Source organism: Poecilia formosa, unplaced genomic scaffold (genome assembly GCF_000485575.1).
Source record: "Poecilia formosa unplaced genomic scaffold, Poecilia_formosa-5.1.2 Scaffold4, whole genome shotgun sequence".
Classification (NCBI taxonomy): Eukaryota; Metazoa; Chordata; class Actinopteri; order Cyprinodontiformes; family Poeciliidae; genus Poecilia; species Poecilia formosa.
Window position 1 is genome coordinate 4,898,627 of NW_006799943.1, and position 7,553 is coordinate 4,906,179.

Below are 7,553 nucleotides of genomic sequence, written 5' to 3' on the forward strand. Positions count from 1 at the left end.
AATCGCTGTCGTCTTCTAAAGGGAAAAAGATGGCGTCGGAGTCAACTTGGATGTTGAGCTCCGTCATTTCGACCCATGAAAGCTCTGCTGGAAAAGCTTCATGTTCACATCCAATCTGTTGTTGCTTCATGTTTAAACTGGTAAATTCTCGCTTCTATGAAAGGCGTGTAATATCTAAAATCGATATCTCGCTCTTTCCAATAAATTTCGAACGTGCTCTGAAGAGTGATCTGCCGCGATAGAACTGTGGAACAGGTCTGAGAAAACGCTGTCTGAGAGCTACATTCAAGAGAGAGATTCCCTTGTGATATCATAGAGTGATGACATCAATGCTGATGTCATTACCATTGGAAATGAAGTGCTAACATAACATACCTCCCTCTCCCTTGCTAATTTTAATTAAAACTTTTTATTAAAAAGCTTTTAATGACCTGTGAAATGTGATACCCATGGGCCTTGTTATTTAGTTGTTGGAGTCTTGACAGTTAATACAAAAACACTGCTTCCCTTTTGCATTTATATACCATGCGTACATTTAAGATTTAGCGGGTTATGATGACAACTTGACAGCTAAAACCAACCAAGTTAGTTGGTGTCGGCAAGTGTTCAGTATTTTTTGTTTTTGTTTGTTTGTTTGTTTTATCTCTCTCCAGCAGTAAGCTAGGTGGCGGGACTTTGCGCACTTGATGTCCATTTCAACATCAAAGATAAACCCGGCTCTGCCCCCACGCGAGCAATCCACCCCCAATCATTCCAGGGCGTTTGTCAGCCGGTAGAAAACGTCCCTTTTTTTTTTTTCATAACGACACTTATTGATAATCAAATCAAGCCTGTAGCGGTTAATTAGGCAAATAAATACATAGACAAACACAAGTGACTAATGAAAACTATACTTAGATATACCATTTCTCATAAATGCTGTTTTAACCAAACCAATGTAATATTATCTGGACATAATCTGGCTAACGGATCAAGGCTAACAGCTCTGAGCTAACAGCTCGAGGTTAACGGCTTAATGCTAACGGCTCAAGGTTAATGGCTGAGAGTCAGATAAATATAACTTAGTCTGATTAAAATAACAATGCTAAACATCTAAACATTTCCATATCAATAAGTGAAGATAGTTATGCTGGATTTTGTGTGTAAATTCCAATGGTAGCTCTATGAGAACATGGGCTGCAGGTAGTATTTATATTTAAGCACCGTTTTATGCTGTTTATTTTTAAGCATATTCCTGAAGTCAGTTTTTCACAAGCTGGCATTTAAGTCGTTCCTCATCCGTTTTTGTGCGTGTAAAATGCATTGTACACAACGTTTGTACTCACAACCAAGGAGCTCTTGGGTCCCTCGTCATTTTTCCTCTTGGGTTTTATTGTTGATTTCTCTGTTGTTTCCCGCAAATAACCTTACACACCTGATATTGGACTTATTGGACAATTTTCTTGTCCGCCGTCAAAATAGTGACATAAAAATGTCTCGGGTCATGAGTTTTGCTTGTTCCAAGGCGAGGTCCTTCTCACTTATTCTGCCACTGTTTGCTTGCCCAGGTTTGATCTACTTCCGCACGGGGGCGACATTTCTTGGATAAAAATGTGTATCTATTTTATTACACTGAGTGTTGTATGTATGGAAAAAAAATAACACCATAATTTCTCTTTTCGTGTGACAGAGCCATTTTACATACCTCCTTCAGTTCACATAGTTCAAAAACACTTTATAGATCCCAAAGGAAAATTAAATAATTATGTTTATTATGTTCTTTCCAGATTCCAAAAGGCACCAGGAGCTACACCACAAATTATGTACGCCATTTCTCAAACAAAACTGCTTTTGCTGTAAGGGATGTTTAAGTACTTGTACCCTCATCCTGGTGTGACTGACAGGGATTATTTGTGTATTTCATGTAATATTAGCCAACTGGAAGTTGCTGGGGATCTTAGAGCTTTGATGTACATTGCCTGTTGTTTTAACTAGTCTGTTTTATGTTGTCTGTTTGAACTTGTGTTTTTAACGTGGAGCTGTGTTCCTGCTTCCCGGACCAGAATTCCCTTTAGTCCTGCCCAAAATTAGAATGAACAAAGATGTTGAAAGTCAAGTTTGATTGACTCATTGAACCCATTTTAGCCTAATTTGCAGACCAGTAGACATGTCTATATTGAATCTTTTCATCTTTTACTCTTCAACCCAAATGCCATGTTTAAACTGAAGACTTAAAGTTAACTTTTCTATTTCTGTATGCCAAATACCTTTGGGAAAAGGTAGAAGAAGGACCAAAACCAAATCACAGAAATTATTCCAAACTGTTTTTTGTTGTTTTGTTTTTTTTTTTTTTATTATTATTATTATTTTCAGTGTAATTTGCACGTCTAATTCGGCAACTGAATTTGTTTTTTTTTCCCACAACCTAATGAGTTGTTGTTGTTGCTGGATGATTGACAGTAAACCTTGAACCAAGAAGATTGTCTGTTTAAAGCTCATTCAAAAATATAATTAACACTGAGTGTTACAGAGGATAGTGGTTACACTCACACACAGCTGAGTCCAAAATTTAGGAGTAAGTTCTGACAAAAATGTTCAGATTGTAAAAAAGAAAACCTCCATTTAGACCAAAGAAGATGTCGATACTTCGGGGGGGAAAAAGCAAAGCAAGAAAATGCATTAACATTCACTGTGTTTCCATTACAACTGTGCGCTAAACTCTGACAATATTCTGCTAAATGTCAGAAAAAAAATACCATTTCACAATTGTGTTTTCCTTAAATAAGAAACACAATTAAAACCACACATGAATAACTGTGTTCACGTGATAAGCTATTAAAAAACAGGATGCACCATCATCCTTCAACAACTTCCTGTCACCTTCTTCTTCATGGTTTGCACCAGTGGAGAGACCCTGTTGTTGATCATGTGACTCGCGATGCCTCACTATGTTATAGTTGGCAATACCCCCCACTGCTACCTACAAGAATCAAATGTTTAAGTTCAATCCTTTATGACTTTCTTATCGCTCTTAAACTCATCATTGTTGATGGTCAGCTCTCTTTATTGGCAGTATTATTCATACTGCCTCACACATATTTCATACACATGCCTATTGTACATAAACTATTGTACAATTTGGTTTTCCTTGTAGTTTAGCATCTTCAAGCATTATTGAGAAACTAATCAAATGTATCATTTAATTTTGTAGCAAAATACCAAATTTCACATCCCCTTTCCATTTTGGTCCAATGAACACTTACGAAAAACGACTAGTTATGATCACTGATCACTGATCAGACCAGAGTAACTCAAATTGACTTCCTACTGGTGGAACCCAACATGGGCACAAACTGAGACATCATCTTTCTGTCATCATTTTTCTTTTTGCTGGAATTCTTTCAATCACTTTGTTGAGGAAGACACCTGTGTGATCTCCTGACTCGTCTTCCTACCTTCAATTCTTTTGTTTTTTAAATCATTTTCATGTATTACCAGACACATCTGTGTCACACATCTTGTCAATAGAAATGGACAAATGGAGAAGGTCTCAAAAGTGCCCGCAGCAGAATGTTATCAGTGAAGGATTCTTTACTTCTCTCTCAGATCTGGTTGAAAAAGAAGTAAATTGAGGTTTTGTGATGGCCCAGGCAGAAAGCCGATTGAAATGCATTGCCAGGTTCTTAAGAGAGCAACTCAAACACGTTTCTACAAACCTGGAGGTGAAGCAATTTTGTTAGAACAAAACTGTAGGGTGAAATTCCTTCAATGACATGAGAAACTGAGCGATTCAGTTTAGCGTACTTGATTTTTTTTTTTTCACACGCTGCCGCCATTTGGCTCAATTATTGTTCTATAAATATCGGCAGGCTGCAGTTTCTCATGTGTTTCTGTTCAGCTTGTTTTACATTGCATGCCGTGAACAGTGCATGACTTCACTCTGTTGCGACACCTTGGCAGAGATTGTGCTTTGTTTTTACACGGTCACCCTGGATAATGAACAGCATGAGAGCAGCTCGAGTGATTCTTAAAAAAAAAAAAAAAAGTTGTTTTTTTTCCCCACTACACTCTAAAAGCTGTTGGGTCGTAGTTCAAATCAGACATTGGGTCAACCCAACAACCCAGCTTGTTTAGCTTCACCGTTCTCCATTTTCATTTTGAATAATGTTAATTCTGACTGGGAGTCAGAATTTTGTTGATTATTACTAAGAGGGGTATAAATAATTTTCAGCATATCATTTAATAAAATATAAAAACAAAATGGGTCAATCTACCAATTTGAATCATTATACATTAAAGAATCAAAGCAACACTCCTGACATGTTTTGGACGAGGGAATGACTTTATAACGTGACACTAAGCTAAAAAAATAAAGTCGATTCTACAAAGTTTCTTTGTCTAGCCTTTAAAGGGACAGTATCTTAGCTCCTTCAGACTAGCCAGCAGCATTTAGCAAACACCTGGTAGAGCTGCACATCTACTGAGCTCATTATAGGAGCTACTTCTCAGTGGAACTCTGGTCATCACATTGTTAAAGGGTTAATAGAAGAGCCATGTTGAGATGACTTCCTGAAGGTGGAGTTTCAGAAAGAGCAGGAGTTTTTTAAAGAGTCAGAGGGACAATTTCAAAGTCAAATTTCCCAAGTAATTTTTGATACGTCATTTTTTTTGTAATAACTGAAGGTAACATAGTTACTTGACTGTCTGTGCCATAAAATGACTAAATGTGGAAAAACACATAATTCCGCTTAACTCTGCTGCCAATAAAGACGTCATCCACCATCAGTTTGGAAGTTTTTCGTTGTTTCTGGCTGGGACGCTACATCCCGTCTCTGCTCAGTCTCAGCTCACCAGAGGCATTAGGTTGTTTGTTTCAGAAGATGTTATAAAGCAATTATACCGATCTGAGCACTGACGTTTGTCTTTTTATCTTCAGAAAGACAAATGTAAAGCTGCATTCCTCCATGGCTTTAACTGTTTTTGCCACTGTAAGCACACATCCTTCTGTGATCACTATGGAAACTAAGATCGGAGATTGAGAATAAACAACAGTATGCACACGTTGGGTTTCTCTTGAGTGCTGTAGAAATGCATTTGAAATTAAAACAAAGGTCCGCAAATTCTACGGTTGTGTAATCCACAAATACGCTGAAATTCTGCCAATGTTGTCAGCTTAAAAACAAAAATGGACAGTTCTTCCGGTTGACGATGAACAAACAAGACGCCTCTCTGTTGTTTCTCTCTGAATATGAGGCATCGTGTAAATAATGCATCAAATGTGCATCTGTGACAGGTGTTGCAGAAAACAGTGTAAGTAATGCATGATCGTACACCTGGTGAGGCTTTTTTTTCTTCTTTCCCGGCAGACTGGAATAACGGCGTCAGATTCTCTTATTGGTTATGGAGACTCTGCCAGACGGCGGGGGAATAAGTTTTGTTTTCATGGTACAGTAAAAGTGATTCTTAATGACTAAACAAGCAGGGCGGCTCACAAAGGCTTGTGGCTGAAAATAGACTCTGACTTCTGATGCAGAGAGAATAAAGGAGGCCTGCGAGGCAGGAGGTTCAGTAAACAGGACTCAGCAGCGAGATCCGGCTGCAGAAAACAAGAGGGCGATAGTAGCAACAGGCTAAAAGGAAAACATTGATATTTATCGAGCATTGTTGGGGGCTTTTATGTTAAATTTGTTGTTGAGATTTTGGATTAAAAACAAAAAAGTTTAGTTTCAAGAGACCAGAACGTCCACTGTAGGGGATATCTCTTTCTGATGAAGGTTGGAATAAATTTTATCAGATGGATGTTGGAATTTGATTAAAATGTGTACGAAACGGCACAATTATTATCGTAACATTTTTATTTTTCATATTCTTCCCTCTAACGCACCTGCCAAACTCAAGGCCAGCTGTCCAACATACATGAAGTTTCGCCTTGTTCTTTTATGCAATGTTTGAGAGATCCTTTAATCTCCATGGCAACCATTCAGCTGTCGCCTCAATGAACTTAGGACCACCTTTGAGGCCCGGCTCCTCCTCAGAGCTGCAGTTTCCACATTTCAGAGATTCTGTCAGCTCCTTCAGACTCGCCAGCAGCAATTAGTAAACTCCTGTTGGAACTGTGCATCTGCTGAGCTCATTATAGGAGCTACTTCTCAGTGAAACGCTGATTAAAACATTGTTTAAGGGTTAATAGAGGAGCCATGTGATGACTTCCTGTGGGTGGAGTTTCAGAAAGAACAGGAGTTTCTTAAAGAGACAGAGGACCAATTTCAAGGCGTTAAACTATTAAGTCAAATGTCTTTTAAGACATATTTCATATATACACCATTTTATAACAACTGAAGGTAACATAGTTACTTGATTGCTTGATTGATATAAAATGCTTCTATGTGCCGATTTAAGTTTGCATCTCCCTGTGAGCCCCAAGAAGAAGGCATCCTTTTCACTCTGGTGTTATGCTGATGTTTTATCTGTATCCATGACTCAGCTGTGAGGTTCTGACTCCAACACGCACTAAAGTGTCCTTTGGACAGATCAGTCTGAGGACTCTTCAGTCCGTCTAGCGAAATGTCATCGCCTGATCGCTCCTGGCCTAGCCAATAATCTGAAAAGACAAAGGAGGTTAAAGGACAGCAGGTCCAATACTGATACCAATGATAATAAAGGTAATAGAAAGTGTCACGGCGTGTTGCGCATGACGCTGAAAGACAAATTGAGAAAATAATACAATTTATCAAATCAATGAAGAGCCAGAGCACAGATACAGGAGGGAGGCAGTCGGAAAATAAATTAGTGGAAAAGTCAAGGCCATCCAACCTGCGATTATCACATTTTAATCAAGTCAAGTTAATTTCACAAGATTTCAAAGTTGTTTAGCTCAGGACCAAAGGCAGGTGGGCCAGCATCCACTTCATCTGCTCCCAAATGTACCATTTGTCAAGCATGGTGATGGTAGAGTCATCCTGTGGTTTGATTTTTTTGTTTGTTTTTGAAAGGTACCGATCCGATATTAATATCTGTATCATTCACGACATTGAAAAAAAAATTCTGTATCAGGTATTGTGACAATGTGGCAATAAGGGCAGATCTACTTAGTGTAATTCTATGCCATTGAGCGACATCATGGGTTATTATGTATTTCACATTATATTTTGAATTCCTAATTGCACTTTCTGAACCATTTGAAAGAAATTTTGTTGCGGTTTATTTATTTCTTTTTACATGTTTGACCAAGAGAGTCTACCTATTTTGTTTTTGATAGTTTCAGTTTCTTCATTAATAATTTTTACATTGGCTGTTCTACTCCTAATTGCTCTGACTGAACTAATTAAAGTTGTGGTTGTCCATAAAATGTTACTGATTTTATGTCAAAACTTTATTTTCCTTTCCTTTAAAGCCGTAGTATGTATCTCTATAACTGTTATTTGTTAAAACTGTCACCATGACACACACACACACACACGCACGCACACGCACACACACACATATAGATATAGATATATATATTATAAAGTGTTTCACTTAGTAGTAAAATCCCTGAAATAAATTGACTTTTCAACAATATTCTAATTTATTGA